The sequence below is a fragment of the Pituophis catenifer genome, unplaced genomic scaffold (assembly GCF_029215685.1).
Source record: "Pituophis catenifer annectens isolate HBS135680 unplaced genomic scaffold, rPitCat1.0.hap2 SCAF_1, whole genome shotgun sequence".
Classification (NCBI taxonomy): domain Eukaryota; kingdom Metazoa; phylum Chordata; class Lepidosauria; order Squamata; family Colubridae; genus Pituophis; species Pituophis catenifer.
The window spans coordinates 228,673,287-228,700,962 of record NW_027256881.1 but is presented as its reverse complement, the minus strand read 5'-3'; positions in this window follow the sequence as shown (position 1 = coordinate 228,700,962).

Sequence of the window (27,676 nt, the reverse complement as noted above, 5' to 3'; positions counted from 1 at the left end):
GATCTTCTCATTTAAAATTTTGGAAGATATGAATTTTGGGGAGAATTTTTTAAAATGGGTGAAATTTGGATGATTATATATACAACTCCTATATGGCACAAATAATTTTTAATGTAGATTTAACCAAATCAGGTGAGATACAAAAGGAAATAAGAAAAGGCTCACTGTTCACCCTTCTGTTTATTTTAGTTCTTGAAATATTTGAATAGAGACATAAGACAAGATGAGTGGATTATGGGTGTAAAGATTTAAAAAGAATCATATAAGTAAAGAACCTCAGCAGATGATTTGATTTTAGTTTTGGCAGACCTTTTGAAAGGAATTGAACTTTGAATTTGTAAATTAAAAAATTTGGAGAATTAGCAGGTTTGACAATTTTAGATATTAAAATACAATTGAAACCAGTGGCTTTTTTTGGGAATTACTATTGGATAGACAGCTAGTAAAAAGGCATGGGACTTTGCAATTTCTATTTATGTAGGACAACTGCAGCAAAAGTAATATATGCTCAAAAGTAGAAAAAAATCGATACTACCAACAACAGAGGAATGATTGGTGAAGATGACGGAATTTGTAAAGATGGCTAAACTGATGGCTAAACTGAAAATAAACAGCATCTACATTTAAAACTGACTGGAAACTCCTTATAAGATCTTTTTTGCATTAAAGAGATGACTTGTGCTTTTGATGTTTAGAAAAGAATTAGATAATAGAAAAAGTTAGTAAGAAATAACTTTAAAATCATATTTATGTATGCTGCAAAGGTAATTGGAAACATCTTTGTTGCAATATTTTCAGGATCAGACTCAATAAATCTAGTAAGAGTTAAGAGTTCAAATAAATCTCTCTTTATTTACACAAGGCATTCTATATTCACTGAATATTCACAGATAGAAGCGAGGAAAGGGTGCGTGCAGCTCCTTATATATACAATGGGTGGAGCTAGGTATGGGAGTGGTAAAGTATGAATACATTAAGAAGTGAAGAATAAATTAACCCCTGATATCCCGTTCATATACTATTTACATATTAGAGAATAAGGCATTTACATGTGACAAATCCCCCTCTAAATGCCGATTCGATATGCTACACCAATTACATTCAGATTCAGAACAATACAAAACATATAACTTGGAAGTCAAGTATTTATGTTGCTTAGATGGCAAAGGCTTTGTCAATATGTCAGCTAACTGTTCTGATGTCTCACAATGCACCGCTTTAATAAATCCATCCTGAGATAATTGTCTCACATGTTTAAATTTTATGTCTATATGTCTGGACCTCTGTCCAATGGCGTCAGATCTAGATATTTCGATAGCCGCTTTATTATCTTCATGCATGACAAAAGGTAAGGCAGGTTTTTTCCAAACATCAGAAATTAAATCATTAAACCATACAAGGTTATTTGCTGCTTTAGATAAACAAACATATTCTGCTTCTGTCGTTGAAGTGGCCACTAAATCTTGTTTGCCAGTGTACCAGTAAACTGGACAACCGTTTAGGAGGAATAAATAACCAGATGTACTTTTTCTGCATGAAGTGTCTCCAGCCCAATCCGCATCTGCGTAACATGTGAGGTTTGGCTCCTTGACATTATTAGGCTCTAATATCAAACAAAAATCTAAGGTATTCTTTAAATATCTTAATATCCTTTTAACAGCTTCCCAATGGTACATTGTTGGTTTGCTGACATGTCTGGACAATAAATTGAGGGGTAAAGCGATATCAGGTCTAGTCCAATTGGAAATGTAAAGAAGGGAACCTATGATAGATCTATAGAATGTGTTATCTTTGAATTCAGGGGATGATTCATCTGCATTTCTTAGGAAGTCAGTCTGCATAGGAGTGTCACAGGGTTTGGCATCGCTTAGATTACATTTGTTCAAGAGTTCTATGATCTTATCTCTCTGAGAAAGCTTGAATCCTCTTCTAGTTTTACTAATTTGAACACCAAGATACTTATTTACTTTGCCTAAAGATTTCAATGAGAAATGTTCATTTAGCTTTGCTACAAATGTTTCTCTTCTTTCTTTATGTTTACCTATGTACAAAATGTCATCCACATAGATCAATACAAATTCTATGTAATCATCACCCTTTTTAACAAAGAAACAGTTATCAGCAGTAGTAGCATTGAAATCCATAGTTTTAAGTACTTTTACTAAACAATCATACCATCGTTTACCAGATTGTTTTAACCCGTATAAACTTTTGTTTAATAACCAAGTCTCATTCTTGTTTGTGTATTGACTGTGGGGTGCTCTTACATATATTTCCTTATCTAATTTTGCGTGTAAATACGCAGTCTGTATGTCATATTGGAATACATCGAGATTGAGTGCTGATGCTACAACTAGAGCTGTTTTGACACTCTCAGTTCTTACTGTGGGGGAGTATGTGTCAGTATAGTCCTCCGGATATTTCTGTGCATAACCTTGTGCAACTAATCTAGCCTTGTATAGAGTATTGCCTCCCTCTAAATTTTTAATTTTATATATCCACCTAGTGCCAATAATGGTTTTGTCCTTTGGTGCAATTGCAGGTGTAAATACATCTAATCCTTGTAAACTTTCCATCTCTTTTGTCATTGCTAATTCCCATTTTTCTTTTTCTTTACGAGGAAGTTTTAACACTTCCTCATACGTATTAGGTGTCATTGATTCTCCATTCATATGCATTATATAATCCTTGTATTTATTTGGCATTTGGTTTCTGGTGTTTCTAATTGTTTTTTCAGGTTTACTATTATTATCGTGCAAATATCTTGCTTCCTTTTTTGTTAATGTATCTGTCTTTATTTTGTGTTGACTGTTTGTCCATGTTTTGGTTTTGTTTCTATGTTTGTTGTCATTTTGCTTTTCTATAGTCCTTTTCTCTTGGGATTTTGTATCTGTGTTGTTGCTTGGGAATATTTCATTAAGATGTATTTTAGACCAGTTGGCCTGTTCATGGAACACAGCTGTTCTGGAAACTATAAATTTGTTATTATTATCAATGAATCTGTATCCTTTTGTACCTGTCTCATATCCCATAAATCTAAGTCTTCTAGACACATTTTCTCCCTTTCTTCTTAATTGCTTAGGTATGTGTACGTCTGCAGTGACTCCAAATATGTGCATGTGTGCTAATTTTGGTTTCCTATTATACATCACTTCATATGGCGTCTTATTTACAATGCTGGACCAAGTTCTATTTTGTGTGTAATTGGAATATTGTAGGGCTTCTGACCAGAATTGTTTGCTTAAGCCAGCATCTTCCAATGTGCATCTAATCATGGTTTGTAATGTTGAGTTCTTCCTCTCTACAATTCCGTTCTGGAATGCAGAAAATGGGCTAGATGTGTAATGTAACATTCCTTTGTCCTTCAGCCATTGGGAGAATTCCTTAGACATGAATTCACATCCCCTATCTGTCATGATTTGTTTTATTTTGATATTGTGTTTGTAAAATTCTTTAAATTTCTGAAAAGTTTCATCTTTGTGTTTTAATGTGTAAACAAATCCATAGCGACTATAATCGTCCACAATGGTTAAGAAGTAACGTTTTTTATAAGTGATTGATGGAGTTAGTGGACCAACCAGGTCCATGTGTACTAAATCAAAAATTTTGTTGGTTGACCTTGTTGATTTTCTAGGCCTGGGACTAGTTTTTAGTTTTGTAGATTTACATACTGAGCATTCCAAATAGTTTTCACAATTTTTTATTTTAACACCTTCTGCGTGTTCAGTCATTTTTTGTACTACAGGAAAACTGGCATGTCCTAACTTCCTATGTAAAACATGAGCACACTCATCATGAATTGGCTTACCTATTTTTGGTTTTTTTTCATTATGTGCATCCTTGTGATCATGAGCCACTTTACATTCATCATTGTCACTGTTGCTAATGTTTCCATTATCTAGTTCAATACAATCTTCCATATTTGAATCAATGTTGTGTAACCATTTCTCCTTTGTTATTAGATAAGGTAGGCCTCCTTTGATCATTACTGTACCTATATCTATTTTATTTTTCTCCAAGGTCGCTTTTCCTTTTGAAAACACAATATTAATATCAGAATCTCTGCTTAGTTTTATGGCACTTAGTATGTTATGAGGTATTTCAGGTATTAGTAATACCCCCTCTATTTTTCCTAGGCCAGGTAAGGTTACATTCCCTCTACCTAATACTTGGACCTTTTCTTGGTTAGCTACCTTTATTACAAATTTATCTTCTACAAATGAAGATAATATACTTTTATTATTAGTGGTGTGATTAGTTGCTCCAGAATCAATAAGCCAATTATTGTTCTCAGTTTGCTGTATGTTAGAGTTGTCTTGTTTGTTTAGTCCATTTAGTGAACCAGATTTTCTATCCTTTGAATTATCTCTGCCCCCTCTATGCTCTTTGTAATTTGGTGGGCTTCTATATCTATGTCTATCAATGGAAGACTGTCTATAATTGTATTTATTTCTGTGTTCTGACCTATGTCTTTCTTTTGAAATTTTGGGACAATCCCTTCTATTGTGTTCCCTGGATCCACAGTTGTGGCATCTAAATGTTTCATTATATCTTTCTTGAAAAGCTACTTTTCTATATGGTTTGTGTTCTATGTGGTTGTTAGAGCGACTCCTCCTTGAATTGTCTTCAGCTATTAACTTATTGGATAGACTTTCTATGGATAAGTATCCTAGATTGATTGTGTCTAAATGTGACATATAATTATCCCATGATGGGTCAAGTGAGTTGATGATAACACTTTTCATCATTTGGTCTGAAATCACCTCCCCCCTTAAATGCAGTTCAGCTCTTATTTTGTTTAAAGATATTAAATGTTCACTTATGGAAACCCCTGGTTTTATCCTAGAAGAAAAGAAATCTTTAGACATTCTTGTGGTAGTAGCTACACTATCACTGTGAAATAAATTGAACATGCATTGAATAATTTCTGAGACAGTCAGATTTTGCTTAATGCTGTGATACATAGCAGGAGATACACTAGAAATTAATAAGAAAAATGCTTTATGGTGTAAGCAGTCTAACTTTAGAGTCCAAGGTCTTTTTGGGGGATTAGTGATAAAAAACAGTAAGCTTTCTTTCATAAAGACAACCTGGAGCTGCTGATACCATTCTTGTAAATTAATGCCATCTATTCTCAGCTTTGGGAAGTCACTGGGCAAGTTTCCGACATTATTGGGTCCATTACTTACAACCGGAGGTAGTCCGTGGTCTCGTAAATGCTGGAAATTACAAAACGGCGTGGGAATGCTCGCAACGAGCCTGCACGATCCTTTCAGCAACTCATGTCTTCCTGGGCCGTCTGTGTAGTCTTGCGCATGCGCGTTGCTCATTTCGTCCCTGGAGTCGTCGTGAGAGGTTCTCGTCGTTGCGGCTCGCTCGTTCTGCTCCTCCTCAGATGAATCGGTCTCCGGCTCGATCTTGGGAGTCCTGACGATGGCGGTTGTTCTTTTTCTTCTCTTGAGAGCGTTGGTGCTTGCATCGGTCTGCGGTGTGGGGCGGTATCTGCAGGGCTCTCTGGGTTCAGGCGTCGGTGCTCTCGTCGTCAGGATGGGAGCGGGTAGATTTTGAGACATTGGCTTGCTCGCTTGCTTTCTAGTTGACTTTTTGGTAATCTTTAGTTTCGGTCCAAATGCAGCAAAAAGCGTTTTCATTGCTGACTTTATTTGAGTATCTGTTGAATCACCTTCGCTTTCCGATTCTGATCCTTCTGAGGTGTTTGACTTTTCTTTTTCGATTTCATTATCTAGTAATGTCTTTCGCGCCAGAAATTTTGAATCGAGTTTTCTGATTGGCTCTGCTTCGCTCACCCTGGAGGTCTGTTGAAACCAAGATGGCTGCCATTCAAAATTTTGCGCGGGATCACCGTTTTTCTTCTTCATAGTGTTTTTTTCTGTAATCGTATCACTCACTATTTTTGAATCTTTTGGCTTTTCAGTAGCGATGTGCTTCTCTCTCGCTGCTCCGCTGTTTTTCAGCATATCTTGGAGGTTCGCGATGAGGCTTTCATCGTTCTTCTGGCTTTTTAACAGTTTTAATATCTCTGACCTGAGTTCGTTGTTTTCTATTTTGATTTCCTCTCGGTCATCATTTTCATTTATTATTTCTTCGTCTTCAGTGGTGTATTCTTTTTTTTTTTTATTGAAAAAGTTTTTAAAAACAAACATATTTTCCCCACAACCCCCCCCAACCCCCCCAACCCCCCTTCCCCCTCCCCGACTTCCCACAGCAGAACACAAGGTATTTCTATTGATCTTTAACAATAATCTAAATTGCATAACCAATCATTAAACTAACATCCCTATAAAAAAAAATTCTTAACCCCCCATATATAAAATCCTATTTCTTAAACATAATACTTCTAATGTCACTTATATAACGCTCATACAAATAAAAGAAATCATTCATAAGCTATTTGATATTTTTTGGTCTGATACTTATTTTGTATATAATCAATCCATCTTCTCCAGTCCTGTATGTACCTTTCTTGTGTGTGATCCTTCAGATATGCTGAAATTTTAGCCATTTCAGCTAAATTAGTTACTTTCAATATCCAGTCATCAATAGTAGGCAAAAAGTCCTTCTTCCAGTATTGTGCTACCAACAATCTTGCTGCTGTTATCAAGTTCAAAATCAACTTAGTCTCTGCAACTGTACAGTCCGTAGTTATACCCAGTAAGAACAACTGTGGAGTAAATTTCAGTCTCTTTTTAAGAATATTCTGCATCACCCACCAAATCTTTATCCAAAATGCTTTGATTTTTCTACAAGTCCACCATATATGATAATAAGTTGCATCATCACAGTCACATCTCCAACATTTAGCTTGCACATTAGAATACATACATGATAATTTTTTAGGATCTAAATGCCATCTATAAAACATTTTATAAAAATTTTCTCTTAAATTTTGTGCTTGTGTAAATTTCACATTTCTAATCCAAATCTTTTCCCAAGTTTCCATCATTACTGGCTCTTGAAAATTTTGTGCCCATTTAATCATACAGTCTTTAACCAATTCCGTCTCAGAATCTATTTCCAATAAAGCATTATACAACCTTTTAATATGCATTTGTTTTTGATCTCTAATTTGTTTTATCAAATTCTCCTCATTTTGCACAAAGCCAATTTTTTGATCTTCCTTCCATCTAGCTTGAAGTTGACCATACTGAAACCATGTATAAATTATACCTTCTTCTCTCAGTATATCTAAAGATTTCAAATACATTACCCCCCTTTCCATAATAAGAAGCTCTTTATAGGTAATCACCTCCTGTTTTTGTTATAATTTTGTATTTGAAGCTGCTATGTATACCCCTAGATATTTAACCTTTTTAACTATTTCAAAATCTGTTAATCTTGCTAATTTGTCTCTTTCAAATGTAGTCATCTTTGTCTTATGTGAATTAACTTTAAATCCTGATACTTTCCCATATTGATTAATTATATCCAATATGTATGGAGCCGACTCTATAGGTTGAGATAAGGTAATAACCAAATCATCTGCAAAGGCTCTTAATCTGTAATCTTGTTGTCTAATTACAATACCCTTCAATTTTTGTGAATCACGTATCTTATTCAGTAATACCTCCAAAGTCAAAATAAATAATAGTGGGGACAGAGGACACCCCTGTCTTGTTCCTTTCTCAATTTTAAAAGCCTCTGTTAAACCTCCATTAACTATGATTTGTGCTGATTGCTGCTGGTATATCGCTCTAATTGATTGTGTAAAATATTCCCCAAAGTGCATTTTCTCTATTATTTTAAACAAAAATTGCCAGTTCAAACGATCAAATGCCTTCTCTGCATCCAAGAATATAAACGCTGCAGGGACTTGATTATTTTTTTCCAAATATTCCAATAAGTTTACAATTTGTCTAACATTATATCTCATTTGTCTACCTTTTATAAACCCTGATTGATCATTGTGAATTATTTGTTGCATAACTGGCATTAGTCTATTAGCTAATATTTTAGCAAAAATCTTATAATCAGTATTCAGAAGTGAAATCGGCCTGAAATTCTCCGGTTTAATGGAATTTCGGTCCTCCTTTGGAATTAGTGAAACAAAGGCTGTTTTCCAAGAAGGTGGTACTCCTCCTCCTAATTGTATTTTATTAAATAAAATTTTTAGTGGTTCTAACATTTCGGATTGTAAATGTTTATAATAAACAGCTGTTAGTCCATCTGTTCCCGGAGCCTTACCTATTTTTAATTGTTTAATTGCTCCAACAATTTCCTCAGAAGTTATTGGCTGATTCAATCTATCTCTCTGTTCCAACGTTAATTCAGGAATCTCCATCTTTAGATATCTATCAATATCAACATCTTGAATTGCATCTTTAGCATATAATTTTGTATAAAACTCCAAAAAAGCCTTTTTTATTAAATTCTGTTGATAAATCTCTTTACCTCTAAATTCTATTTTATCTATAATACGTGATTTCTGTTTTTTCCTCATCATGTAAGCCAACCATCTCCCAGGTTTATTAGCATTACAAAATGTATTATGTCTGGCATATTGTATGCTAGTTGCTACTTGCCCCGCCATTAACATATTAAATTGCTCTCTTAAAATATTAATCATATCTTTTGCCTTTTTATCTCCCGGATTAATTATAAGCAATTGTTCTTTCTTTTTAATTTCCTCCTCTATCTCTTTCCGTCTATTTTGTTGTTTTAATCTATGTTTATTATTCAAAAAGATTAATGTTCCTCTCATATAAGCCTTACACGCATCCCATACCATCTCCATCGAAGTTCCTTTGTTCATATTATTAATAAAAAATTCTTTCATTTGTTTTTTAAGCTCACACAGATTGTCTTCATATCTGAATAAATTCTCATTTAGCCTCCAAGACCTCCTTTCCCCTCTCTCCTGCTCTAATTCCACCCAAACCGGGCTATGATCAGTTAAAGTTCTTGGACATATCTTCGTACTCTTCACCCTAGAAAAAAGATCGTTTGTAGTTAATATAAAATCAATCCTCGAAAAAGATTGGTGCCTATCTGAGAAAAAAGTAAAATCACTCTCCAATACGTTCCTTTCTCTCCAAATGTCTCTAAGCTCCATATCCTCCAAAATATCAAAAAAAGATTTAGGCAACTTAGCACGCATGGAGATCTTGGAAAGACTTTTTTTATCTTTCTGGGTATCTAATACCCCATTCCAATCACCCATTAAAAATAAGGATCTATAGTCCCATTGTAGTATTTTGGTATGTAAAAGTTTGTAAAATTTATCTTGTTGTTGATTAGGTGCATATACTCCGATTACAAGCAGCTTCCCACTCTGTGTTGTTAATTCAATTGCGATATATCTACCTTGAGTATCAGCCTCAATTAAATTGGCCACTAAGCCTCTTTTAACATATATTACTAGGCCGTTTTTCTTTTCTGGTGCTGATGCCACAAAATGTGTACCTAATTTCGAATTTATCAAGTACTTTTGATCTGAAGATTTAATATGCGTTTCTTGCAAACAAATAACATCGTTCTGAAATTGCTTCAAATAATGAAATATTTTCTTTCTTTTTTGTGGAGAATTTAAACCGTTAACATTCCAAGATAGAAATTTATTTGCCATCTCTGGGCGTTCCAAGCTTCGAGAGCATCAGCTGAACCTCCTCCGCCATTTTAGACTTCGGCCTAGCTCCTCCCACTGCTTGCGTTTTTTGGGCTTGTTGAGTTGGATCTTGAGGCTGTTGTGCCATATGTTGTTTATAGGTAGCCCTTGTCAGTCGTTGATCTTTTGGCAGCTGAATCATCGTCAATGACTCCAAGGTTGGTGGTGGACCCCCAGTCAGTAATGGATCTTCTTCCAGAATAGCTCCTCCAGCTAATACTTGAGCATAGGTTTGTGGTTGCCCTCCATCTTTCTCTTGTTGAGTAATTTCCAATTGCTTTCTAGCACCCCCTGGTGAGGGTGGCCTTCCAGCCTTTAAAACATTGACATAAAAATCTTTTGCTTTTCCAACTGTGTTTAAACGATGTCTTTGCCCAGCGTATGGCACTATTATCCCAAATGGGACATCCCATCTGTACTGAATTTGCTGGTTTCTTAGTTCATTCACCAAAAAGCCAAACTGCTTTCTATCTCTTAACATTTTAGGAGGAAGCTCTTTCAGGACCACCAGCTCTTGTCCTTCCACTTTAATCTTATTTCTATAAGACGCTTGCAAAATGTCATTTCTAACTCTCCTTGTTGTAAAATAGATCACCACATCTCTTGGTAGCTGCTTTTGTTTTGCCAGCCAGGAATTGACCCTGTAAATTTTGTCCATTTGAATTGCCACATCTTCTGGCCTTTCTGGAATCAGCTCTGCTAAAGCATTGGAGCAAACATCTTTTAAATTTTCACCACTCTTTTCTTTCAAACCTCTCAGCCTCAGGGCAAATTCCATTGACCTGTACTGTAACATAACCATCTCGTCATCCACTTTCTCTGTCTGTATCATAACCTCTCCCAGTTTAGTTGCAATCTCCAAATTAGCATCATCAATTTCCCGCACTCTCTCCTCAATCTTTAACATGTGAGTAGCCAATCCTGAAACTGCATAAACAATGTCATCTCTTATTTCATCATGTTTTTCCTCCACCACACTTGTAAGTTTCTTTAACTCCTCTGAAAATCCTTTCATCATTTCTGTCTGATTATTCAGGGCACCCATTATAAATTCTTTAAGGTCTTGTGACTGTGTATCAGCCGGAAGTTGTTGTTTTTGAGTCACTACAGGGGAACCTCCTCCCCCTTTAGAAGTTGGTGGCTTTAGTTGTTTAGCAGCCATTTTATTTAAAGAAAAGTTTTCCTTTTACAGCCAGAAAATCTTGTAAACAGTCTTAGAAAGTATATTCCAAAGTTTTTCCAAAATAAACAATCCTCTCTTCAAACTATACTCAAAACCCAGTAGTTTTCTCTTCAGGCAGAGGGCTATTAACAAGCAGTTTCCTTTTAACTTTCACTTTCCCTTCCGCCCATAACAAAGGCTTCCTCCCAGCCTCCAGCTCCCGAGAGCTCCGTTTGCAACAATGTATTCACAGAGTTAAGTTCTGTTTCTCTTAAAAAGCTTGCACTCTTGCTTCCGCTCTGTCTGCCTTGTTGAAAATCATTAAAACTCACTGTTTGCCGGCAGAATTGGACGCAGACGTCTTGCTCTGAAGACAGAGGCACCAGCGATCCGGAGCGATGGGAGGGGTGAACTGAGGAGCTCTCACCCTCCGAGTCCCTGGAATTAATCCAGTGACTTTCGGGGAGCTCTACCCACCCCCTCCGGCTCTCCTCTCCTTCTTTGCCCGAAGGAGAGTTTTTTCAAACCGCCGGACAGCTGTTTAGCGCTGTCAGGGCGGTTTTAACAGATCGGGTGGCTGGCGGTCTATGGAGACCGTCCTCGACGTCTGCGGAGCCACCGGAAGTCTCAGTGGTGTATTCTTCAGATTCTCTCGAAATCGCATTTGTGGACTCATCAATTATTTCTTGATCCGTTTCCATTTCTTTGCTGTATGCCCTGGTGTTGGGCCTATCTCTCTTAGACATATTTAAGTTTTTATTGAGTCAATTCAACCATCCTCTGCTACCAGCTTGTTGCAATATTTTCAGGATCAGACTCAATAAATCTAGTAAGAGTTAAGAGTTCAAATAAATCTCTCTTTATTTACACAAGGCATTCTATATTCACTGAATATTCACAGATAGAAGCGAGGAAAGGGTGCGTGCAGCTCCTTATATATACAATGGGTGGAGCTAGATATGGGAGTGGTAAAGTATGAATACATTAAGAAGTGAAGAATAAATTAACCCCTGATATCCCGTTCATATACTATTTACATATTAGAGAATAAGGCATTTACATGTGACAATCTTTTATTTCTTTTCATCTTTTCTTTCTGCAATCTCATCTTTTTTTCTTTAACTTTTTCTTTGTTTTCTTTGTTAGACTTTATGTTCTAACTTTATGTTAGACTTTGTTAGACTTTATGTTCTCTTTAAAACTTTTAATACATTTTATACAAGTTATTGCAAACCTAAACTTATTTATCATATTTGGAAAGGCTGCACTTTTGTTTGCTGTCACACAACATACCATATTTTTCAGAGTATAAGATGCACCTTTCCCCCTCCTAAAATGGGGGGGGGGTGGTTCTTAATTAATTTTAAATTGTTTTAAATTGGAATTTTAATTTTATATTGTCTTTTAATGAGGAACTGTGCATCTTTACCGTTGTGAGCCGCCCTGAGTCCTTGGAGATAGGGTGGCATATAAATTGCATTATAAATAAATAAATAAATAAATAAATAAATAAATAAATAAATGGGGGTGAAAATTTGGGTGTGTCTAATACACCGAATGTAGCCCCGCCCATCCACTGGCCCCCACCCTTTGGCTTCTGCCTCCCAGCAATTTACCTCCTTGCAGCAAGCAGCAAGAAGAAACAGCCCATTTCAGCTTCAGCACAGCCTAATTAGCACAAGTTGATTGTCCCTTGGATCGCCTCCCAACTCTCAGCTGTTTCAGGCTGCAGGGATTGCCATTGCCTATTGATGCATGGGCCTCTGCTGCTTGCTGCAAGGAGGTAAAGTGCTGGGAGCAGATTTTTTTCTTGTGCTAATCAAGCTATGCTGAAAACAAAAATGAAAGTAAAGCAGGCTGTTTGCTGTTTGCTGCAATGAGGCAAAATTGCTGGGAGGCAGAGGCAGATTTCTTTTTCTTGTTTTCCTCACCAAAAAAGATAGGTGCGTTTTATAGTCCGGAGAGTCTTATACTCCGAAAAATACAGTATGTGTGCATTTACTTACTACTACCATTGATAACCTGCTTTATTCCACTACCAAATAAAATATTACAGCCCATGTGGTTATTTCTGATTATGCCAATAGGAAATAAACTTTCAATATTTCTTGACAAGCAGGCAACAGGGGTATACATGCACAGAACAATGCCAGCGAATTAAGATCAGTTTATGTCTACGGATCACTTTGCCAAACAGAGCAAAATGTTTATATTGATCAGTTCTGTTCGTTCAATATTCTAGAAAATTGGCTCCCTCCTACATGTCTCTTTCTGATGGTATAAACCCATCATGCAAACTGGCTATGGACCAGTTAATTACAGCTAGCCCAGTTACCTCACCTCTATCAGCATCCAAATTTGGGACGGCAAGTAGGGTACCTTCACATGAGGGTTTTTCACCTCTTTGGAACCAGCCCTTGAAAGGCAGCATCTGGCTTTGTGAGCTAACATTTCCTAACATTCCACCTGTTTAATCAAAGCTGGTAGTTTCTTTTCCCCAACCCTCTGTCTCTGCAGAACATCTGGGAGAAGATCTGATTTCCAGGTGGCAATTGCTGGGGACTCGTGGCTCAGCCTACCTCCTCACTCCTGGCTTCAAATTGATCTTTCCTCCCTCGGCCTAAAGCTACTTTGTCCTGATCCTAGCACCAGTTTCATAAAATGTATTTTCCCCTGTCCCATGCTACAGCCATTATATCAGCTATTGGACAGAGCTCTTTATTGCAAAAGTTGCTGACTTGCTTTTTTTATCATCACAGTCAGTAGATTTTATATGCAGCTGAGTGATACCAGCTTTATATCTTTCTGTCAGCTTCTCAATATTTTCGGTAAGCAGAGAAACACATGCACCCAACTTGTACTGAAAATGTTCATTGTGGGAGGAAGGGAATCTAGTAATTTATTGAGCAAAATATTATCTTAGGGTTTCTACCACGGGAGCCTATGGCCACTGGTGGGGAGATATTGTTTGTGCTCTTCCATGCTGCAATGTATGTTTTAGAATAATAGAGTTGGAAGGGGCCTTGGAGGTCTTCTAGTCCAACCCCCTGCTTAGGCAGGAAACCCTACACCACTTCAGACAAATGGTTATCCAATCTCTTTTTAAAAACTTCCAGTGTTGGAGCATACACAACCTCTGGAGGCAAGTTGTTCCACTGATTAATTGTTCTAACTGTCAGGAAATTTCTCCTTAGTTTTAAGTTGCTTCTCTCCTTGATTAGTTTCCAGCCATTGCTTCTTGTTCTACCCTCAGGTGCTTTGGAGAATAGTTTGGCTCCTTCTTCTTCGTGGCAATCCCTGAGCTATTGGAACACTGCTATCATGTCTCCCCTAGTCCTTCTTTTCATAAGACTAGACATATCCAGTTCCGGCAACTTTTCTTTATATATTTTATCCTCAAGTCCCCTAATCATCTTTGTTGCTCTGCTCTGCACTCTTTCAAGAGTCTCAGCATCTTTTTTACATTGTAGAGACCAAAACTGGATGCAGTATTCCAAGTCTGGACTTACCAAGGCATTATAAAGTGGTATTAACACTTCACATGATCTTGATTCTATCCCTCTGTTTATGCAGCCTAGAATTGTGTTGGCTTTTTTGGCAGTTGCAGCACACTGCTGGCTCATATTTAAGTGATTGTCCACTAGGATTCTAAGAACCCTCTCACAGTCACCACTATTGAGCAGCACTATTGAGCAAGGTGTTACATATACTGTACCTGTGCATTTTGTTTTTCTTGCCTAAATGTAGAACTTTACTTTTTTCACCACTGAATTTCATTTTGTTAAATAACGCCCAATGTTCAAGTCTGTCAAGATCATTCTGTATTGTAAGCCTATCTTCTGGAGTGTTGGCTATTCCTGTTAGCTTGGTCTCATCTGCAAATTTGATGAGTTCCCCATCTATCCCCTCGTCCAAATCATTGATGAATATATTGAAGAGTATTGGGCCTAAAACAGAGCCCTGGGGTACCCCATTGCATATCTCTCTCCATGTAGATGCAGTTCCATTGAGGACTACACGTTGAGTGTGGTTGGTCAGCCAGTTACGAATCCATCTGGTGGTGATGCTGTCTAACCCACATTTTTCTATTTTATCAAGTAGTAGGTTATGGTCTACTGTTCTGCCCCAGCTATGGGTCCCAAAGAATTTAGCACACACAAAACTCCGAACAAAACTCAGTTTACTTCAAAACACAGTCTTTTGCAAATGCAGGCTGTTAATAAAACGTCCTTAACAACCTGTCAGAAATTCCACAGATAAGATAGAGTCTTACAAGAGTTGGCAGATAGCCCAGAAGCAAAGTTTGCAGAGAAAATCCAAACTCAATGATCAGCGAATGAACAGACGAACACACATTGTTTCCTGCAGCTTTTCACAAGCTGTGTGCAAACTTAAATAGGCTAAGGGAGTGGCCAATTAGCCCCAAGCCTTACTCTCGAGGAGACCTCCTCCTGAGTAACCACTCCTGCCTTTTGGCAGCTCTGCGTGCTCGTGCATTGAGAAGAGGCTCCTCCACTTCATCCTCTTCACTTAAAGGAGCCTCTGGAGGTTCTGAAGGCCCTGGCTGAATCCCTGCCTCTGGCACCACATCTTCTTCAGCCTCCTCGCTGTCCAACTCGAGCGCCGGTTGCACAGGCTGCTGGCGCGACACCACACTAGCCTCCTCGTTGTCGGGATCAGCAACAATCCATGCAGGCCGCGAGCGGGCTAGAACATCTACTTTGTCAAATGCCTTACTGAAGTCCAAGTAAATTACATATCAACAGGATTCCTCTGGTCCACTAGTTTTGTCACTTTGTCAAATTTGGTTATTACTTTGTTTGCTTCTAGGTGTTCACTGATTTGTTGCTTGATTATCTTTTCCAGAATCTTCCCTGGTATTGAGGTCAGGCTGATGCGTCTGAGGTTTCCTGGATCTATTTTTTTCCTTTTTTGAATATGGGAACTACATCAGGTCTTTTCCAGTCCTCTGGCAGTTCCCCAGTGCTCCAGGATCTTTGAAATATATAGTTCAGTGGTTCTGAGATCACATCTGCCAGTTCCTTCAGAACCTTGGGGTGTAATCCATCTGGTTCTGGTGATTTGAACTTGTATAGATCCAAAAAACGAGTTAAGTAGTTCTGCTTTCTCCCTATTGCTTGTCACCTTCTTGCCACTTTCTCCCAGCAATGGGTCAATTGTTTCCTTGACTTTTTTCTTGTTTTTAACATATTGGAAGAAGCTTTTTTTGTTATTTTTTACTTTTGTTGCAAGCCTTTGTTCATTGTGAGCCTTAGCTTTCCTTACTTCATCTTTGTAGGCTTGGGCTATTTGCTGATACTTTGCCTTAGTTATGTGCCCCTCTTTCCACTTTTTATACTTGTCCTTTTTGTCAATCAATTTGTCAGAAAGTTTTCCATGCAGCCAACTGGTTTCTTTTGAAAGCTGTTATTTTTCTTCTTCATTGGTATTGTGCTAGACTGGGCTTTTACAATCTCATTTTCAAAAATTTCCCAAGCTTCTTGAGTTGTTTTCCCCTTGAGAATTCTCATCCATGGAATCCTTCCCAAGCTCTCTAAGTTTATTGAAATTAGCTCTCTTAAAGTCCAAGACTCAATGCTCTGGTTTTATAGTCTGGGGTCTATTCTGAGTGTCACAACTGTGAAAATATAATCCTAAAGTAGTCTAATGGCAGAACCAGTTTGATATAGTGGTTAAGGCATTGAAAACCAGGAGACTGTGAGTTCTTAGTTCTGTCTTGGGACAAAGCCAGCCAGCTGGGAGACTTATGGCCAGTTCCTCTCTCTCAGTCTTAGGAAGGCGACAAGGGCAAACTACTTTGGAAATCTTGCCAAGAAAACTGCTAGGGACCAGTAGTTATCAGGAATTGATGCAAAGAAAGAAAGAAAGAAAGAAAGAAAGAAAGAAAGAAAGAAAGAAAGAAAGAAAGAAAGAAAGAAAGAAAGAAAGAAAGAAAGAAAGACTAAATGTATAGTAAATTTTCAGTTTAATATACTTCACAACAGACATTTTCTTCCTGGTTATCACCCCAAAATTAAGACCAAGTCTCTTGCATGTGAAATACTCAGAAGAATGTGTGTACCCAAGTCAATTTACATCATTTGTGCAATGACCTAATTATGCAAATGATATTATGTATCATTTGTACAGTGATGTCATTACACAAATGACAAATTGGTAGAAAGGATGGTGATTTGCCTTATTTGTGTAATTAGGGAAATTGAGGCAAATGATGTAATTATGCATTGATTTAACAGGCATTCATGTTTAATGTGCACTCTGCCTCCCCAAAATGTTCCATTAAACCAAGGTTTGCTGCATTTTTTTTCCTAAACAAGCTGCAGTTTCTAATAAATTACTTTCTTTTAAATTAATTTCCTTTGTCTTAAATTAATTTCAACATAATTAATAACACACTGGGATTGAAATGGATCATCTCTTGCAGATTTACACACTAACAAGCAACAAAGGACTCTCATTGTAAAGGCCAAACACATTTAGGTTATATAAGCTAGTTAAGCAACACACAGAAGGTAGTCTGTTATGTAGCTTGAAATGTTTGTTGAAAAGGGAAACGAAGGAGGTAAAACAGAAAATTGGGAGAAAATGAGGACTGCTGGGTTGGAGAATGATGGAGATGTAATTGACTTGCTTTGCTGGCAAGTACTCATTTAGGATCCATTAGAGTCCTAAATAAATACAATATGGAATGGAGGTTGCCATTTGAGCAGCTCCTGAAAGGGCTGTGTCAAATGGAACTACATTTCTGAGTGTACTGTAATCTATACATAGCCACCTGGTGTTTGTTTTAGCACCTGGGCCGTTTTTATTACATTCCCCAGTTTTATAAGTGGCCAAGGGGGATGGGCAGGGGTGAAATCCAGCAGGTACTGACTGACAGGTTCTGGAGAACTGGTAGGGAAAATTTTGAGTAGTTCAGAGAACTGGCAAATACCATCTCTGGCTGACCCCAGAGTGTGGTGGGAATGGAGATTTTGCAGTATCTTTTCTCCAGGAGTGGGGAGGGAATGGGGATTTTGCAGTATCCTTCCCCTGCCATGCCCATCAAACCATGCCCACAGAACTGGTAGTAAAAAAATTTGGATTTCACAACTGGGGATGGGGGACATGTCTGCAAAATATGATTAATATCTTCCCAGCCTGAAACAAACTAGGTTCAACGTAGGAACAATTAAAATGAAAGCCACTTAAAGTTCTTTTAATGAAGCAGCCTCTCCTCATGGATAGAGGGGATCTCTTATTTCTGTCCAGTCATCTCCCCCTCCTTTAATTTCATTCTATTTGCAAGAGCTTCTGGCAGCAGGACAGGTAAAGAAAATATAAATGTCCAGGAAGCCCCAACTTCATAAGCCATTTGTCAACGATCTGATGTATTTGTTGCATCTTACGTTTGTTCTCATCTGAACTGTGGTAGAAATTGGAAAAAAAAAAGTTGTGATGCCTCTTTAAGTATGAGAATGACTCAACAGAATATGTGATATTTTTTCACTAATCTCTGAAGTGGTACATTCACAGTCATGGTGTTGTTACATGATGTATCATGACTTCCCCTCCCCCCTTTGCTAAACCGGGCACGGGCGTTGCCAGCACATGATACATCTGGCCCACACACCCCTGCTCTAGAGTCTCTTTCTAACTACATCACTATAACTTACTATGTAATTTTATGAAATGGAACATTATTGTTTGATTTTTGAAAAGTATATCGTCAGGTTGAGAATTTTAATTTTTTGGAAATTGTTCAAAATTTATAGCATTACCCCACTTGAGTGTGGCCCTTATTTTGACAAGTTATAAATTAGCATCTGGCTACTACAAGGGAGCTTACTCTTACTATTAAAGCTTTGGGGACTGCTTTAAGCTACACACAATCTGTTTATGCTTTTGTTTCTCCCTTCTTGTTAGAAATAGGGCAGGAATGGTTCCCGCAGATCCTGCCACTGCTTGAGCAGGAAGGATGATGCTGAGGAGGAGAAAAACCACGAGGTTTTGTGCCAGGCAGCTTGAATGGCCCAAATAAAGTTGTGCTCACCGGTGAATGTTGGTGTGGGGGTCTTGGCTGCAGTGCTGCTCCAACCAGCTAGCCCAAGCCCAAGCTGGGCTGGCTGCTCCATCCCCACTGGCGGCTGGGCAATGCTACGTGAGGGGCATTGACGCGGTTGTTGGCTGCGCCACGCGGCTCTTTGCCAGCCTGGCGAGGAAGCGCATGGACTCGGCTCTGCGCTTGGGGAAGCAAGGGGGAGTGGTCCCTGCTCAGCCCTGATAAGCGATGCATCCATGTGCCCTCACCAGTGTCCCGAGAGAAGCAGAGATCACCGCTTGCGAGCAGACAAGCAGAGGTAGCAAGCATATGCCGCGCTGTGGGAAAAGTGAGAGGACCTGTTGTCACACAGAGCCTGCCACTCTGAGGCATACAAGCCTGGGTGGAAGGCGGTGTTCTGCCCCAGCTCTGGATTTCCGAGGATATTGACACACACCAACGGTCCTTATCAAATTTATTAAGTAGCAAGAATAAACAAGACTGGCAAAGGTTGGCAACCAGCCCAGAAAACAAGATATGATAAACCAAAATACTCTGATAATAGATAATAGATAGATAATAAGTACGAGTTGTTTCCAGCAAGAACGCACTAGCTGTGTGCGACTTAAATAGGCTAAGGGAGTGGCCAATTATCCTCAAGCCCTACTCTTGAGTAGACTTCCTTCTCCTGAGTAACCACTCCTGCCTTTTGGCAGCCCTGCGTGCTCGAGCATTGAGGAGAGGCTCCTCCACTTCGCTCTCTCCACTTGAAGGAACCTATGGAGGTTCTGAAGGCCCTGGCTGAGTCTCTGCCTCTGACACCACATCCTCTTCAGCCTCCTCGCTGTCCGACACAAGTGCTGGCTGCGCAGGCTGCTGGCGCGACACCACACCAGCCTCCTCTTTGTCAGGATCAGCCACGATCTGTGCAGGCCACTGGTGGGCCACAACAGGCGGCCTTTTCTGCAGCATCCCCCTCCCCTCTTTGGATCGTCCTGCAGGGAGAAGGTTCAGCCTTTGCAGAAATGGGGTGGGTGGTTTGTATGGAAGATTGGTGGGGGGGATCTGTGGCCCTCCGGGATGGAGAGCGGGGCAAGAGAAGGCTCTGAGGTTCACTTGGGCAGTGAAGCCAGAGGGTTGGGAGCTTCCAAAAGGCAGATTGTGCTTCATAATGTGCAGCTCCTGGCTCTAACCATGAGTGATGTGAGTGACATCAAGTTGGCCATGCCCACCCGGTCACATGCCCACCAAGCCACGCCCACAGAACTGCTAGGGAAAATTTTTGGATTTCACCACTGAGCCCTACTATATGGATAAATATCCTTAGGCATAAAGACAGAGCTATGGGAATTAGGTGTTCAGCAGAGTGATGGCATGAGAGGGGAAAAGACCCTGTCCCTGTATCTAGTTGTTTTGGCATGCAATGCCCCATAGTGGCATCCTAAGTGGAGGTGTTGAAATAGTTTATGCCCAGGATGTGAGAAGTCTGTAGATACAGCCCTCTTTCTGACCCGTGCAGTATGGAAGTCAGGCAGGTTGGAATTGTTTTTCTGCAATCTTAACTATCTATTGAAGTCTGTACCTATTCTGTTTGGTTGCTGTACTAAACCAGTTATAGAAGTGCAAATGACAGACACAATAATTCCTCCATAGATCTTTATCAGCAGCTCTTTGGGCAATCTGAACTTTCTGAGTTGAAGCGGGAAAAACATTCTTTGTTGTACCTTTTTAATGATCATTTTAATGTTAGGTGTCCATTTCAAATCTCGGGAGTTTATAGAATCCAGAAACTCAGAGTCAGAAGGACTTATATTAGGAAAATGTAAACATCATTGGAACCAATATCAAACCCCATTTTATTTGAAATGTCATGCAATCTCAGCCATTGAATTATGTTCCCCCTCAAAAAAATCCACTTTTTCTAAGTATCATCCCCAAGAACAAAATCACAATGAAACTCCATAACATTTCTAGTTCATTTAGTTCCTAAGTATGTGAGAATTTCATTACGAAAGATGAAATTATTTGATTTCTTTGCCTATACTATGTTTTTTTCAACTGTATGAAAATACAAGATGATTACTTTTGAGGTGCGTTATCTTCCTTGCCAGTAAACTGTGAGCAAGAAGCCCCATTGCCAGTCAAGTGTTCTCCAATTATGTTGGTGTACAATTCCTGGGAGCCATATTTTCAAAACAGCTGAAAAACTTGGGATTGGGCACAGCTGCCTTAGGAACTCTGTGATCTTTGCTTGAAGCACTTTCTTGCTTGTACATGCTTCTGTCTCACAGGATGATATGTGAGAAACCACACTGTCTCCACCCATTTCCTTTCATATACATGAATGGACACAAGACAAGGCGAAGGAAGCATCTCCTAGAAGATGTATACAGATCACTTTGTTTATCTATAGATTTCCTTGAATAGAATTTTAGAGGAATAAATGATCACTTCCTGATGAATAGAGAGTAAATAGCATGAAAATGCAACTTTATATTTTGTCTCCTAGAGCTTTCAGCTGCAGTCATTTTAGGGGAAGAATCAATACTTCAGCTAATCAAGGTTATTTTGATTCTTAATTTCCTTCCCACTCTAAAGTGGTTGCTCTTTGTTATCCTGATGAGGGCAAGGCCACCTTTGCTGATGTTGATTTGGATGAACGGTGTACTCAGCACAGATAAGATGAAGGCTTCTGGGCAATTGGTGCCAATTAGAAATAGATTACATTTGTCAATGTTACTGTATTGGCTTTCTTATTCCAGAAAATGAACTTGGAAAATCTATGGCTCTGACTTACAAGGGCTTCATACAAAGCACAGAGCAATTTCTGAAAAAGCCACAAGGATTCTTGTGCTTTGGGACTACAACTTCCAACTTTTCAATCACAATGAAACTTCTGGAGGGATTCTAGAAATGCCATGGGGTTTCAGTATGATTTTGTTTCTGGGGATGATAGTAGGAAAAAGTGAATTTTTTGGGGGGAGCATAACTTAGTGGATGGGTTTGCATAGCATTTCAAATAAAACTAAATGGGGTTTGGTAATCTCAGAGTATATTGTGAGAATGTAACTATTGTCTCACTGTGACCTTTTATGTTCCTTTGGGGGAACATAGCACATTATATGAAGATAGTAATTGCATTTTTTTTGTCTTGGTAATATCTTGTGTGAACCTACTCAAATCAAACTGAAAGTGCTAGCAGAACAATTTTTGCTGCTAGCACACAATTATTTAAAGGTAACCCAGGTTGATTTTTGAGACATGCTTACATTCAGTGTTGCTTTTGATGAAATAAGCAGCTATATAAATAAAATAAATGAATAAATAAATAAATCACAGACAGAAAAAACATCATGGGAGGAAACATTAGGAAATCTAAGTCTCATGAACTTCTGAGTGAGATTATCAGTTCTGAGTGCTGCCAAAATATTTGTGTAAATACCTACTTCCAAGGGGAAGCTTAGGGATACAATTCAAATGCCAACTTTCAAAGCTTTGTTGCCAAAAATGGGTCTAAATGCTTTGTAAATACACTTAAACTATGGTAGGAGCTTTGATGCCTTGTCTTGTTATGCAGACCAAGGAGGCCCATGAAAACTGGAACATTTTGAAAGAAACTGTTAAGAAAATGCAAAATCAACTCTGAAGGATGCCAGAGCTTTTTGATTAATAATATATTTTTAATTTGCTGTATTGACTGCAGTGTTGAAAAGCAATTTCAACTGCTTTGGGGGGAAATAGACCAAAGTTCTTATTAACATTCCAAATAAAGGAACACTTGTGCATAGAATTGGTTATTCCAATATGATACATTCATTACATTCCTTTATTAAAATTTGAATAAACAGATTAAATGAAGTGTTGGGGAACTATTGAAAATAAACAACAAATATCTTTCCTATTTTATGTAACTTTTCCACAGAGCAAGGCGACTACAGAATTTGGCACTGTATTCATTCCATAGCTAGAACACCATATCCTCAAACATTCGGCTTTTCCAGAGGAGCACCAGCTGTAAAAGGGGAATATTCTCATCTTTCTTGCTTACATAGCAACAGAGTTCCAATTTAACTTCATTACTAGACTTAGTGAGAAAGTTTCAGAGGGTAATATTACAGTTGCATACTTTGGTGCCCTGAGTGCGTTGAGATGGATTTTATGTTTTTACTTTTCACCTACATTAAACCAATGTCCCAATTTGCTCGCTAGGAAAATATGCACTTTTATATGAAAGCTCTGTGGTTTAGTTTAATAAGGGTTATTAGGTAGAAGTGCTGAAAAAGATCTCTGAGGAAGAGACAAAAGAACTGTTATCAACCAAAATAAATAACAGAGAAGATGGGGGAATCCATGGCCAATTCAGAAGTAATGGAAATCAGTGATGTGGGAGCTCTTTACCTTGGTTCCCATCCAGCCCTTATGTATTTTTTTTTTAATGAACAAATGTGTGTGTGTGTGGGGGGGACTCCAGTACTTTGGTGCTTTGGAGCTTCAGTGGATTTAACTTATAATTTGAGTACAAAAGCAGGATTTTTGCATTCTAGTGTGTGTAGCAGATCATTTTTGACAAAATCGGGCAACAATGGCCAAAAGGTTTTCCCACTATATGTTTTTGGAATATAGTACCTACCTGGCCTCAGAAAATATGATCAATGATCCAGGATGAGGAAAGCCGTGGTCCAATAATATCTGAAGGAACTCTGATTCCCCCAAACTGTGTTCTCCAAGTACAAATGGGATAGATGATTGAGCAAAAGACCTGAGTTGGAAAAAAAAGAAAAAAAATTATGTATGTGTTGATGGCACAGAGGAGAAAAACGGAGAGAAGATGAAAACTGTCAAACCAAGAACTGTAAAGATCTTTATTGCTAGTAAGATAACATAATAAAATCTTGAGAATAAACCTTCCTTTATTGCTAGTAAGGTAACATAATAAAATATTTTACCCAAGGAGTTTTCCTTCCCAATTTATACTTAACGAAATGAAAGTGGAGTTATTCAGAGTCTTTTTCTCATGTTTCCCCCCATCCCCAATGCAGGAATCTCTTCTGTAATGGCTTTGTATCTTCCCATAATTGATTTGGTATCTCCTCTGTGTCCCCAAGTCTCTTGGGCTTATTCAAAGTGATTTCTATCATTCAGAATTCATGGTGTGCTTTGTTTGCTGGCAGTTGTTCATCCTGGGGTTTCATGCTTCATTCCTTAACCGACTTGGACAAAGAAGAGAATAAGTGAAACTCCACAGGTAAAATTATCAAAGTGGTGCAAATGGGAGATGTCATTCCATTATTGGCTTCACTCAAGGTGGTGATTGTGCCAATATTCTCAGCTGAACTGAGATAGTGGGAAACAGAGTCACATACGCCTCCCTTCAAAGGGTGGGGGTGCGTATGTAAAGGATTAGAAGGGACACAATTTTCAGAGGCTGTTCTGTAATTTAACAAGATAAATCGGTTAAACATTTCTTTAAAAGCTATTTCTGCCAGTTTTCTTTGCTGTTTTCAAAGTGAGTTTAAAAATCTTAATAGTTGTAAGTTGAAGACTATCTGTAAGGACAAAGTTATAGCTACAGCTGAAACTTAGTAGTGGGGGGAGTAAAGGGGAGGAGCTAAGTAGAGCACCATTGCTTTTTTTACTTTAATCAACAATTTAAGCTCAAAGGGAAATTAACAAGTTTACTTGACAGGGTGGAGTGCATTAAAGATTACCAGAATTAAACCTCTCAGGGATAGCCCTTGGCAGATTTTTATTAGGATGGAAAGAGTTGAATAGTTTTAAACTGGATGATCATGCATGTCATTTCAAGAAAAAGTGCATTAGAAATAGAAGCAAGCATCATTAAAAGCTAAATAACAGTGATATATTTGAGCATAAATATTTTAATGGTGGGGAGATTGCTAATGGGAAAATTATATGTTGTGTGTGCACATGTATATAACAAATAGAAATATGAAACCGTGATTAAAGTATCTGAGAAAAGAAGAAACAAAGAGTACAGAATTCATAAGGTATGAAGGCACAAGGGTCTTGAACCTCACGATGAAGACAACGCAGGGAGGGATGATGTCTATATGATATAATTGGGAAGTATGAAATGTTAGGTCTGTTGCAATTAAATCTCATGGACCCAATGGGACAGATCAATACGTCTGGAACTGAATAAGTTGTCTTAGGAACATCTGCATCTACTGTTAGATAGAAATAAAGTAGATACTTTATGAGTTCACTTAGAAAATGTGCATACCTCCCACCATTGCTGGACTTTGAAGTTAAAAGTCTGTAGAGATTCTCAGTCATCCAGGTCATGGTTGTCCCAAAGGTGCTTTTTCAGGAGTCAACTGGAATTTTTTGGTTTTTTTCTTTGAAGATGTTTCACTTCTCATCCAAGAAGCTTCTTCAGCGCTGACAGGATAGTAGGGAATGGAAGGATTTATATTCCATTCCCCACTATCCTGTCAGCGCTGAAGAAGCTTCTTGGATGAGAAGCGAAATGTCTTCAAAGAAAAAAACAAGAAACTTCATGCTCTACATGGGGCTACCCTTGAAAAGTGTTTGGAGACTACAGTTGGTCCAGAATGCAGCCACGCGAGCTGTCGTGGGTGCACTTAAGTACACCCACATTACACCAATTCTCCGCAAACTGCACTGGCTCCCTATTGGTCTCTGGTCACAATTCAAGGTGTTGGTTATTACCTTTAAAGCCCTACATGGCTCAGGGCCAGGTTATCTTCGAGACCGCCTTCTACCGCATAGCTCCCAGTGACCGATAAGATCCCACAGAGTTGGTCTCCTCTGGGTCCTGTCAACTAAACAATGCCGGCTGGCGGGCCCGCGTGGGAGGGCCTTCTCTGTGGCTGCCCCAGCTCTCTGGAACCAGTTACCTCCTGAGGTCCGGACCATCCCCACCCTATTGGCCTTCCGAAAAGCGGTGAAGACCTGGCTTTTCCGGCAGGCCTGGGGCTGTTGATCTCGCTCTTGTGATCTGGCGAGATCCGGCCATGAATGGTATGAATGAGTTTTAATGTTTTAATGTTTTTAATTTTTAAATGTTTTTTATTAGGATTTTAAATGTATTGTGAGCCACACTGAGTCTTCGGAGAGGGGCGGCATATAAATTGAATTAAATTGAAAATTGAAATTGCCTCCTGAAAAAGCACCTTTGCGACTCCCAAGTTAATGTATGCATACTGGCAAATGCAGTCCTTCAACCCTGCAATTTACACAGGTCACCTGAAAACCTACAAGGTTTTGTTTGCAAGCCACCACTTTCCTGTTTTGCCTACCTGCCATTATAGCAGGTAGGCAAAGATAACAAATGAAGATGGCCAAGTCTGTGCCAGATTACTCTGGACTCTGACTAGTTTGTGAGGACTTGAAGTAGGCAGTACTGAACTGAGTTCCTGATCTAATGCAACATAAAACATTGATGTCCCCTTAGCTTCTATACTGAACAGTGTTCCTTTCAGCATGTTACAACCTACTAACCACAAGGGGCTGTGAAATGCAGATAAGAGAATTGGAATTTGCTTTGTGTTTCCTCTTCACTCCTTATTCTGCCTATCCTTTGTTTATGAGATCATTGATTTCAGGGTGTCTTCCTTCCTGCAGTTGTTCCCTGGACATAGAATTAGAGCAACATTCTCTGTTTGATTTTCCTCCAGGCAGGATGTAACTTACTACGTTTTAAGCTTTCCAGCTATCTGATGTCTTTCCTGTTAATAAAACATTCTGTTATGTTTACAGTCTCACTAATCCTTCCTCAGATTAAATTCCCATGGCCTAGAATAGGGGTGGGCTATCTCAGGAATTCTGGGAGTTGAAGTCCACAGGTTGTAAAAGAGCCACAATTGCCCACCCTGGAAATATCTACTCAAGCTCCTTCCAACTTCTTTCCTTTTCCACATATCAGCACCTTTTAATGGACTATTGGGTATTCATGGTTCTGTCCACTTAGTCAGATTCAACTGCAGGGTTTTTTTTGTTATGTTGGGTGAATGAGGACACAGCAAGCCAGGCAGTGAGTGACAACAACTCTTTAATGTAGGGTGAGAACCTAGCAACTAACCTGGTGAAACAGCTCTCCTTATATACCCTGCAGCTGGGGCAGTCAGCCAATCAGCCGAGGGCTATTACGTTCAAACTTTCCCGCCAAAACTATATACATAACACTCCTCCCCTCCCAGAAGTCACTTGGGGTGGACATTAGCATATGTAGTTCCGCAGGTGACCAGGGCGTGTCCGCACCCTAGTTGACCTGTGCAGTTCAGTCAGAGGTGTGGCGTTGAGCAGGTCGGAGGAAGTCCCTGTTTCTCCCTGCTCCGCCAATGGAACCTTCGGGAATTCATTGTGGGCGGCAACTTTTTCAGCTGGTCGATCTTCCGCAATGGGGCAGCACTGGATCTCGGGGCCAACAGCTAAGTCCTCCGCTTGAATCAAGCTTGAGTTAGTCCTGGAGTTTTGTTGGTAGTTAGGGAGTGGTTCGTCAAGGATTTCTTCTGTGTTGGCGGCTAATCGCTTCCGTAACTGATCGATGTGCCGGCGCCAAATCCTCCCATCTCCCATGTCTACCCTATAAGACTTGGGCCTGGTTACCTCCGTAATTGTCCCAGTTTCCCCGAGGGGCCCATTCCCGTAATTTCTTGCGTATACCAGAGTCCCTATTGTGAATTCTCTAAGCTTCCTGTCTGTCCCTCTGAAGTTGTCAGGGGAATAGCTGGGGTGTAGCCTGTCCAGGACTCCTCAGAGCTTTCTCCCCATTAGAAGTTCCGCCGGGCTTCGGCCTGTGGTGGTACATGGTGTGGCGTGTTGGGCCATTAAGAATCTGTCTATTCTTTCCTGCCAGTCCCCGTGG